A 12,046-nucleotide genomic window follows, 5' to 3' on the forward strand; every position below is an offset into this window, starting at 1 on the left:
AAAGGTGGGGTATGAGAATTGGATCTATCTCCGATCAGAACCGAATCGGTAGCTTCGACCATATCTGGAGGGGGTTGTCCTGAATCATTAGCAGCTTTTGAACTGGGAAGAGGAGAAGAGGGGACATCATTAAATTCTCTTAGGAGTAATTTCTGCTGATGTTTTAACTTACTAAGTTCAAACATGGTTATGTTTGCCTTAGTCTTTTTCATATCATCAACAATATTATACTCCATGGAGTCAGATACCACTAGTGTCTTAGATGTCGAAGGAGAATTAGAAATTGGAGGCTGGTTTTGAGGGGCTGCTAACGAAGACTTTTTTGGAAGAACTTTTTCTTTTGGTGTGGCAGCACCTGCACTCCTCTTTTTTGTAGTTGTTTGAGTAGGTTCAGAAGCAATTTTACTTCTTGTAGTAACAGGAAATGCTTCTTCTTGATTCTCAGTATCAGAGTTTGGGAGTATAAAATCCCACATGCCGTGGCACTCAACTACTTCTTCTTCATCATCTGTTTGAGAAGTTGTTTCCTCTTCCTCTTCATCCTGTTCTGAGTCTGCATTAGATATAACATTGGGTGGCTTTGTTTCAGTTTTCTTGAAAGTTCTAAATGGTCTTTTGTTTGAAGTTTCAGCCACCTGTTTTTTAATCTCAACCATTTCATTAGACAATTTTTGAGGACTTTTTGTAAACCTTCCATGTCGTATGGGTCCTTTGGGGTCTTTTTCTTAGAATCTTCTTTAAATGAAACTTTTTTGGATTTTCTATCCTCCAAGGTTGCTTTCTTCTCTAGAGCATTAATACGCTTTTCAACGGCAAGTGCTTCCTTCATATTTTCAGCTAAGGTAGGTTTGCCAGCCCTGTCAACAAAAATAGCTATGTTGGAAGGGAGGGCAGTAATATACCATTCGCTCCTAATTTGTTCACTTGGTTTCGAAGCGGTGGGGATTTTATTTAGGAGTTTGTTGAATCGAGCATTAAACTCCTTTATTGGTTCCCTATGCTCTATTCTCAAATTGGAGAGATCATTTATTAAAGTGGCTAGAGACCTGTCATCTCCATATTTGGTAAGGAACTGCTCTTGGCATGTGGTCCAGCTGGTAATAGAACCAGAAGGTAAAGAGAAGTACCAGGATCCTGCCGATCCTTGCAGGGTATAAGGGAAAAGCCTGACAACAACATCTTGTTCTGTCACTCCTTTTAAGTTAACTGCTAACATGAAATTGTTAATATGTTCTTCGGCTTGTGTTCCGTTATCTGGATTAAATTTAGGCAACCATTTTTCGGGAGCATCAGGTAGATCATGTAATGGTCCGGGCATATTGACTGCACCTGGCGTAGTCCATGGATCTGCCATTATGCTGGCGATAATAGTTGTTACTACTGTTGGGATTCCAGATGACTGAGGAGAAGAAGTTGTTGAAGAGTGAGTAGTCTGAGATGCTGTAGTACTTATTCCCTGATGAACAACAGTGTGTAACGGAGGAGTGGATGGTTGACTTCGCAGAGGAGGAGTGGAGATGGAGGATATGGAAGAAAGATCTTCACTATCAGATACTTCAGTAATCTTCTTAGCCTTTTTCCTTTTCGGTAAAGGGAACTCAGTAGGTTCAATACCGAGTTTTTCGCTCTGAAGCCTGGTAAGTGGATGGGATAAGTTTAACTGCGAGGTCACACTGCTTTGTGATACTTCAGATTTCTGAGGCGAAATCGAGAAGTTCTGAAGTTTATGGATAAGAGACTGAACTTCAGGGGATTCAAGACTTAAATGTTCTGAAATATGATGGGTATGAGCAGTGGTGATTGATTCCTCTTTTTCTCGATTGTGTGCCGGAGAACCAGCATGTGATTGAGAAGGGGAAGAGGATTTGGAGGGAGAATTACTCTTAGAATGGTTTGCAGTTTTGGACCTACTTGCCATTCACAGTCGATGGCCCTCCTTCTAGCGCCAAAAATGTTGATGCCCGAAATTCGTTGCAACAACATCGGGGAAACCACCCGGTCCGGAACTTAGTGCAGCTCCTTTTACGTTTGGAATAGTGGCTCTGACTGGGGATAATGGGACCAGTTTCCCAAAGATTATAAGTAAACGGGATGGATGAATAATTACGATATAAGGTGATAATAAATAAATAACTAAACTACAAGAGAAATATAATAACTATAAGCTAATCCCGGGATTTATCGATTCGTTGAAGGCAGCGTTTGATAATCTATGCTTAATGGCAGGCATATAGATGACACTAACAATAAGCATAAATGTTTAAATCATTTAAGATTGCTCTGCATAATTAGTTATGCAGAGCGATAATAGCGAATTACTGCACTCAGCCATTTATATCATTTTTACACGCATGAGTAAAAGAGATAACAAATCACAAAACATTCAATAGTGATATGAAATGCAGACTTGCTGTTATATTGCATACATGTATTCAACAATAGCAAAAATAATAACACAGCAATTCATATAATAGAAAAGAGAACAGATACAGATAATAGTACCATGCAAGCTGTTTGATCAATCCACTATATTAATCGCTATGTCGCGGTTCTTCCTTCAAACCAGAAAGCATTCCAAGCAAACGACAGTAGTGCACAATTTACTTAAAACAGCCTTCTAAGCAAAATTAAGAACCAGTGGTCGAGTTTCAAAAAAGAATATAGACTGAAGCACAATAGTGCAAACTTCAGCCTTTAAGTCTTTTACAAAATTTTACGACCCTTTCCAAAACAATGAAAGGATCTATAAATACTATGCTAATCTAAATATCTAAAAATCTAAAACTGAAAAGCTACTAAATCGGCATTAACAAACATCATCATGTATTTTGGTGATTCGGCAGTCGGCGACGATGCTTCATTCAGAGGTCTCTTTGCCTTTACTCCTTCGCTGACATATCGCCAGCATTGGCTCTACTTCTGGTGGAGTATTGAGGCGTGAAGTCAGCTGTGCATCATATGTGGCATCTTGAATGTCGGCAATCAGGTATCGGAGAGCATCTGTTAGACAGTTAAGAGCCGACCTTTGAGAATGTGGTTTAATCAGAAAAAGCCAGTATGCGTCGGCGGTCAAGGTATTTACTCCAGCAATTAACCGCCCTTGTTTCTCCAGATCAGGGTAATTCCTGTGCTCCAGCATGTTTGCTGTTGTTATGTTTCCAGGTGTGCATTGGGAAATCATGTTTGCCAGATACAATGTATCATTGACTAGATTGATCATGTGGCTGGCAATCATTTTGCATCTTGAGGCTGCCCTTTCTGCTTTCATCACCTGCGTGTTCCATTCCATGAAAAGTATGTCCTTGTATGTTACATGGATTCGGGACAAGTTTGCTGCTTTCCCTTCTGGAGTGTCTTGCCATTCAATATATTCTGTTATATCATCTTCAGCCTGATCCAGCTTATTCCTGGCTTTCTGTATTTGTTCACACACTGCCGTAGATGTTTCACAAAGTGATTCAGCGTCAACAAGTTGTTGGCACAAGAGCCTGATTTGAGATATCAATGCGCTGTTTATTCGAGTTGCCTATGTTCTGAAATCATCAATACTCTGGGTGCCCTTGATACCTTCGAGCTGTGCTGATAGCTGAATTATTTGCTCGTCTTTAGCTTTTATCATCAGCTCATTTGATGCCTTTAACTGAGATAGTGCCTCTGATAATTCTTGTGCTTTCTAAATGCCACTTTGGTCTATCCTTTGTTTTTCGATTAGCAGCTGCTGGGTTAACGAATTATTTTCTCGCTGCTGAGCCAACAACTGTTCCTCTAACTGCGCTGCCTTATTTCTTTCCTCTATTACTTCTGCTTGCAATGCGTATATCTCATGCTGTTTAGTCTTCAAAAGAAGACTTACTTCGGATGCTTTGTCAATAGTTGCCGCTGAATAAGCTCCTGCAAATTGCGATAGCTTTGTCAGATCTTCAGAGGGATCTAATTCTCCCTTCCAGACCACATTGCCCGTGACTGTTTGCTCAGGTGAAATAGAAGGTTGATCAAGCCTTCGTCTTTTCCTAGAGCGCCTTACAACGGCTCTATGCTTTGGGTTGTAGAAAATGTCTAGGGGAGGAATTTCCTCCACCTGAAGATCAATCTGATCGGATGGGTCTTGAGTGATTACCTCAACATTCTGTACCATGGGTGGGCCGCTGGTTCCTTCTGGAACCGGAGAAGAAGTAGTATCGGGAGCATTATTTGTTTTAGAGGCGTCTGAGTCTTTGGAGGTTTCCTTACCACTTATAATGGAATCGAATTGGTTCCATTCTTTAATCAGTTCATGATCAGTAGAGATTTGCTCACCTTGTTCTGTGTGGGCTTTACTCTGTTCTTTCTCCTGTTCAATCCTCTGCTGTTCCTCGAATGCCTTCCGTTGTTGCTCCTCTTGTGCTCTTTGCTGCTGTTCCTCCAATTCCCTTTTCTGCCTATCTTCCAGTTCTTTCTTTGATTTCTCTTCTTCTTCTCTTTTCCTCTGTTCTTCTAACTCCTTTTGTTTTCTTTGCTCTTGTTCCTTTTGTGCCTTTTGCTGCCTTTCTATCTGCTCCCTTTTATGCTTTTCTGCTTGCAGCTTGTTTTGCCTTTCCTCCTGTTGTTTATCATACTCTTTAATTGTAACAGGAGATAGGTGTATTTGCTGCTGACCAGACTCGCTTGAGGAGGATGTTGGGGTTGTGGATAATAAATCTAGAGGCAAAGTTTGCAACCTTTGCTTTCTAAGTTTATTAAATTCAGTTAACTCCACATCTTCATATCTCAGTGAAGCAAGTTGTCTGACTTGGCTTATTGAATCGGCACTCATGAACAGGTCGTCAAACTGGTCTTCTTGATGAACAACCTTTGACAGTTTGGCCTGTTCCAAGGCAATGAAAGCAGTCTTTTTTGGATCATAGAGTCTGTTTGGAATAGAAGCCAGGGATATCATTTGGAGTTTTGCTGCTTCCTTTTCTGCATGCTTGTAATTTAGCAGCGTATAAACTCCAATTCTTAAAGGAAAAGAGGGCCATCCTCTCTTTTTCTCCTCTTTGAGAGTTTGGGTGACACCTTCAGACATAATCTGGTAGGAGATTTCCCGGGCTAACAATTTATCTGGGATGTACAGGGGGAGGACATGTGGCCTAGCCTTGCTTCCAAAAACTCTAATATAAGTAAAATGCTCTTCGCCGAACCAATGGGCTACGGCTGGTAGGTCAAAAGAAGCTTCATAGGAAATTCTTGGGATAGGTCTGTCAAAAATAGAATAGTGAACGGGCACCATGAAACCATTGCAGATTTGATACAAATGGTCTTTATGAGAAGGTTTCCATAATTTCCGATGGTACAAGTGAATGGGTGTTGGGTCATGGGTGGTCCATCTCCAACCAAGGACAGGAAATTCAGAATTAAAACAAAGGGTATCCATAATGTAGGCAGAGTAATAGAAGGGTGGGATTTTCCTCTCGGTGACTCTGGTTTTGGCCCTAAACTCACGAATAGCTATGACCAATTTTTCAGACAGAATAGTGGCCCAATCCATGATTATACTATTGACGACAGCTTCCATTAAGGGAACCATATCAATATGGATATTAGCAGAGTCATGTAATCCCCACAATCTACACATCATAATCCCAGCATAGCAATAAGGTGAAGCCAAAGAAGCATTGGAGTACTTACCCGACATATCATGCTTGTGTTTAGCTGGATTCTGCCTCCAATCTCGGAGAGGTTCGGATGGTGATTCATTCTCTTTCGCGAACTTCTCCACAAAGGCTCTGTTATAGACTTGCTCAGGTTTGGGCAAATGATACATCCGTCTCAAGTCATCAGGCTTGAAGGAACCGAAAATCCTTCCATCCTTTGTATGAAAGGTTCTGTCAGTGAGGGTAATTTCCTCAATTGCCCAGCGTACCACATCAGTATAAGGCAGGACTTGTTCTCTGGCTGCTATTCTGTGCAGAAAGGAGTCGGCCAAATCTTTCAGAGTTGCCTCGGACTTCCTTAATTCATCCACACTAGCCTCAGTTACTGTCTTTTCTGGTTGCTCTGCCTCTAGAAAATTGTATGTACCTTGCCATGTAGTGCTAGGAAGACCAGTGCATGTAGTGTCTGAGATTAAGCCTTTCTTTGAAACCACAGCAGCTTGGCCTGAGACAGGTGTCGCAGTAGAACCTGCCACCTTCTTGAATTTCTTTCCCATCATATTCAGACTTCTCTCGACGGTTGAATTCTACACAAATGCAAGAGAAATCGTAACAAGGAAATAACAATGACGATCCATAACGGGATAGATATATTATTTGAAGCGTGGTGAGATTATTTCTAAAAGTGGCTGCGGATCTAATGATTTGAGAAGGCACCGCAGATGCAATGATGGTGATTTTACAGCCTGCAGCTCCATAAATGACCATTACTTAAGTTATTAAACCGAATGACCCCTTGAAGCGTGCAACAGATTTTTTCAAAGGTCTAATCGTAATTTTTCGTTAATTCGAAGGGGCAAAGCTTTAAATACGCATGCATTACCTTATCCCTTTATTTAACGGCATTTTGAAATCTGTGCTTTTGTCAAATCGGATTTAAATATAACTTTAAAGCTTTGAAATAATCACCTTTTAGGAATTCTGGTCATCATTAAGAGTCATCGCATCACATCGGGGGTGTGAGTGACATTATCATTTGGGAAAGATCTTGGCGAATACCGATTGCGACATTGCATCATATTAGCGTGCGAACATAATCCCTAAATGTATATCAATTGATTTACCGACTACCGATAGCGATATCACGTCGCATCGGGAAAAAGATCTGAACGTCTTATGAAAATATATAGGATTCTGCCGACTGCCGATAGCGATATCGCATCAGGTCGAAGCTTAAAACACTTTTCATAAGAAGCAGCGCCGATAGTTGATCACCGATATCGTGTCGCAATCGGGGAAAAGACATGTGCTTTTTTTTGTGTGTGCATTGGCTATCGCCGATGGCCGATAGCGATATCGCATCGGAAAGAACCAAGGTAGCAAATGATCTTGCGATTGCTTTTTCGGACTTAACCAAAAATTGCTTATTATTTGTTCAAAAAGGCTTTTATTCACAAATTCATTTGATTATCATACCTTTTTCGAACAAATTCATTAATGCCAATTAAAATTTTAAAAGGGACCCATTTCATATGTTAATTATTTGTGATAAAAATGTTATGAAATGGGGGGTTGTTGTAGGGCACAACACAATCATGGAGGACAAAGGATTTGAGGTTAGATTTAGGAATAAGAAAGTGTTTGTTCATCTAGAGAAGTCTATCCCATAAACAAAAATGGCTATTGGAGTTAAAAAGAGAAGTTTACACAGGTTGATGGGTAAACCTATTTAGACATTGATGGATGCTTAGGAGCATATAGAGGCTCCTAAAAGCACATTCAAGGAGAGTAGTCCTTCGAAGAAGGACACTGTGATAGGATTAAAAGGACAACAAGTTTTAGGTAGCTCTTTTGGAAGTGCTTCCCTCACTAAGAGAGAGTGTTGATGTTTGGAGCTCAAGCAAGCTAGTGTGAATGGATGTTTGTAACCCTCACTGTAAGGCTAGTGTGAATGGATTTTTCATTCATGTGTAATCTAACATTTGATTAAGGGTCTCCTTACTTGTAGAATATCGTGTTTGAGCGATACCTTCCTTGGGGAAATTTCTTGGTCAAATTCCTGAATTAACGCAGGCAAAACTCATAACATCATCTTGAAGCATTAAGGGAAAATCCACTTTGAAAACTGATCGAACTTAGACTAGTTCGGGCCTAAACTATTTGGGGTACGAAACAGTCAGGGGTGTCAAACTTTTCGGGGGTCCAGGGGTTCCAATAGGATTTGAAAAGGGCTTTAGAGTTGTAGCCCGAACTCTCGAATTTTCATTATAACGTGATTAGGTCTGCCTAGTGTGGCCCAAGTGAAGTGGTGATGTGGCAAGTGTCACATAGGCATGACAAAAGAGCGTGATGACATGGACAACCTAGGTGATGTAGATGGTTTCACGTGGGCATCATGTGGGGGCCACATGGGTGTCGTGTGGAAATACCTTGTTGACGCAACAAGGGTTTATTTTGTTAGGACATTCTGACACATAGGAAATACATAATTATAACTTGGTCTAGTGTAGAGTTAGGTAAAGTGTGTTTCTTTACTATGTACATTTGTAACTTACAATCTGACGGTCACGATATGTTCTAGACATGAAGTGATCCGACGATTCATTCTCTCCTCGATATTACCGACACTTGATCTATGACTTAACACCTGATTGGTCCATCATCTCTATTTAAAGAGCATGGAGGGTCATTTGTAGGGTGACTGTTCATGAAGAAGCTTATGTAAATTTTCTTTCTTTTATTAATAAATTGCCTGAAGTGGCCGCGTTGGCTTAGGCCATGGGTTGTTTCCCTCTTTGAGGGTTTTAACCACATCAGAATATTGGTGTATTGATCCGTGATCTATTTGTGAGCGGTGTCCTTTGGTGTTCTATCTGAGGAACTTACCCTGTAAATTCCTACATGGTATCAGAGCTATTTGAGGGCAGTGTCCATTGGTGATCCAAATCTGAAGTCGGTACAACTGCATTTGACTATCATTTCCTAGATCTATTGTTTCCGACTTCTTTCGGGCCGAGAGGACTACTCTATTGTGTTGGAAGCATATGTTCCAGTGAGGAACCCCTTTCGTTTCATGCGAAAAGGTTTCTGGTAGCCCTAGCTACGTCATTTTTAAGATCTGGAGGTATACAGTCTTTTTGTGCAGTTTTAGTTATTCATCTCTATGTTTATTTCTGTTTATTTAGCTCCCTGTTTTTTATTACCGAATCTATACCTTGCATTTCTATCTATACTCTTTTTCCTGCGACTCTGTGCGATCTAGGCAAATCAGAAATAGAAAGGAAGGATTTTTCTCATGCGTATGCTCTTTTCCACCGCGCCTTTGTGTGATCTCAAAAAATCATAAAAATTGAGGAAAATATTTAGTTTCTGGCGAAAGCTAACTTGAAGCCATAAGGTTTGGTTTTTTTGCATGTCCATGTTGGGTTGTGTGGTTTTTTGTTTTGTAGGAAAAAAGAGTTTTTTCAAGTAAGCACGCACCCCAAAGCTTCAATGACTAAAACAAAAACACAAAAAAGCCTTCCTCTTTTCCAAAACTTAGTAACCTTTTAAAACTAGCTCACTTGGTCCAAAATTACTTTATGAGAATAGAGGTCTTGGGTTCAAGTCTTTCTTTTTGTTGAGCTACTTTTTCAAAAAGCACATCTAACTTATGTTTTAAAGTTACTTTATGTAAAAGTGTTCTCACCCATTATAAAAAGTGAGTCACTTATAATTCTAAAGCCTCTTTATCTTTTATTTAAGTTACAATTTAATGGGTAGCTCATAAAGTACCATTGTAAAAGTGACTTTCACTTATTTATAAAAGTGGGTCACATAAAATCTTTTTTAAAGTGAGTTAATTAGATTATGTTTGGAAATGGCGGGGTGGGAGGGTGAGGGGGATTTTTTTTTTTTTTAATATAACATTCAAATTCATTTCCGCACATTCACGCACTTCGTCGACATCTTCGACAACTTTTCTTCAAAAAGCCATAACTTCTTCATCTGGAAGTCTTTTTTAGAGTCGTTTTTTTTAATTTGCCTAATTTTTCGAGATCTTTCCATTGGAACACTTAGTTTCAGCATCTAAAGTTTCAATATCTGTTAAAATGGAAATTCCATGCCAAGTTGTTCTTGACATCACCAACTACTTCCAATGGTGGTCCTACATTGTGGATTTACTTAGAAGTAAAGGTCTTTACATAATAGCCTCAGGCTAAGAATCTAAACCTAAAGATGAAGATAAGACAGCCAAATGAGAAAATAGGCAAGATCAAGCACGTGGGTTAATAGGGATGTCTATTTCTCCATACCTTAGATTCCATATCGCAAAACTTGATACCCCTAATGAAGCAATGAAACAACTCACTAAAGTTTTTGGAATTAAAATGAAATTAGAGCTCATCAACTCGAAAATGAGTTGTTTACGTTGGACCCCAATAATTTTTCTTCCATTGAATATTTTTTATCCAAGTTCAGGACCCTTAGACTTCTTTTGGAAGGTGTTAAGGTGAAGAAAGAAGATGGTAGCCTTATCTATTCCATTCTTACTAAGTTGGGACCAACCCACTCTGTGTTTGTTTCCACCTTCCATTCTACTAGAGAAGCCTTCATTTCTCAAGAACAAGACTACAAGTCCCCCTCTTTTGATGCCTTTTGTGATTATTTAGTAAGAGAAAAATAAAAACTCTTACATCTTGGTCTTCTTAATCTTGGAAACTCTTCTAAGAAAGCCTTAGATGCCCAACAACAATCAATTCAAAGAATCCTAAGAAGCAGTATCCTAAAAAGAATGGTCCTCAACCAAACAAGGGTCCTAAGCAATTTCAGTCTCAAAATGAAAACTCAATTCAAAAAAATGATAATGCAAATAAAAACAAAGGGAAGAACACTGATAGACATTGCAACTTTTGTAATCGAGATGGCCACTTAGAATCCAAATGCTTTAAGAAGATGGAAGCCTTGGAAGCAGCAATGAAGAAGCATAATATCCAATTGGAGCATTCTTCAACTTTAAATTCATCTTCAGGAATAACACTTTCTACATGTGATTTTCAAGCATCTCAGTCTGGTTATGAATTAAATGTATCTTCTTCTTCTCATTCTCATGAGTGGCTCATTGATTCTGGAGATTCTTATCACATGGCCAAAAACAAAGCCATATTTTCTTCTTTAAATGATTGTAACACCAAAAATATATATGTTGCTAATGATAGATCTCTTAGTGTTGTAGGGACTGGAACTATTCACAACAAAGGGGCCTACAGTGATTGCGAGCTTGAACATACAACCTTTCTTGGTAGGGAAAAAGTGGATTTGGTCAGTGTTTAAGCTCTGCCTAATGAACTCTAAAGCAAAGATCTGCATGTGCATGAACAACTGCAATTGATAAGGAGGTAGTTTAGACCCATATACCCTGATTTCAGTGTAATCTTCAAATAAGTACCAATCACCTACCCTAGATTCTTTGCTAACTTGAATAATATTTCTATGTTGGGTAAAGACTCTAGGAGGGGAGACTTTGTTGATAATTTTATCTGTTGTATACATGAAAGTGGAAATGAACTATGAAAACCCCTCATTAATGGGTTTCTTCTTCATAGAATTGTCCCAATAAACTACAAACTTTCTCAGCGTGTTGGAGTCTACAATGTTGATGCCTAGATAGTCAAACCAGTATGGAGTAGTATTTGAAATATGAGGTAAGGTAAAAATGGCCAAATTGAAACTTGATGGCTTCAGCGAGGAATCAAGGGATATCAAGAATGGTGTCAGGCTTCATATTAAAACATAAGAACCCTAGAGTATATTTGGTGACATTAGTTGTTTCATATTCATCTATTAGCAACAACATTAGGGCTAAGATGGGTTGTATAGTTCCAAAAAACAAGGAAATTAGGAATTTCTGTGAGCTTGAAGGTAATTAAGCATTTGGAGCTAAATTTTGTTGAAACAAGGCTTGTCTTTCAACAACTAAAGGTCCATTGTAATTAAAAATAAGGGCGGTCTCTGTGAACTTTTATAGGTTAGGGGATTTTGGGTCGATGAAGGCGTTCTGGACCAATATGGGGTGAATTCTAGAATCGTGTCCCCACTTAATGAGGCACAACAATTCTTCTACTTGACGTATGCATCCATAAGCCAATATACAAATTCAGGGAAGGGATAAATAGTTGGGACTATGAGGTAATATAACGTTGATTCGGCAACTCGAAACGGGTCCTCTTTGTTCAAGTAATTACCATACAAGTCGAAATGGAGGTTTGATTGGTGTAGAGGACAAAAAGGGTCATGAATTTCCGTCTATATGTCTGTGAGGGGGTCGATGTGACTGGAGGGTTTTGACTCTTGAGGTTTGGGGGTTTTCGAAGCAAACTTATTCATTTTAATCATTATAATAGTGTTACGAGGATAAGGGATCACATATTACCTGGTGAACGGAGATAGTTGGA

The sequence above is a fragment of the Pinus tabuliformis genome, chromosome 6, assembly GCF_031772625.1.
Source record: "Pinus tabuliformis cultivar Carrire ecotype Pingquan chromosome 6, CPIR1, whole genome shotgun sequence".
NCBI lineage: Eukaryota > Viridiplantae > Streptophyta > Pinopsida > Pinales > Pinaceae > Pinus > Pinus tabuliformis.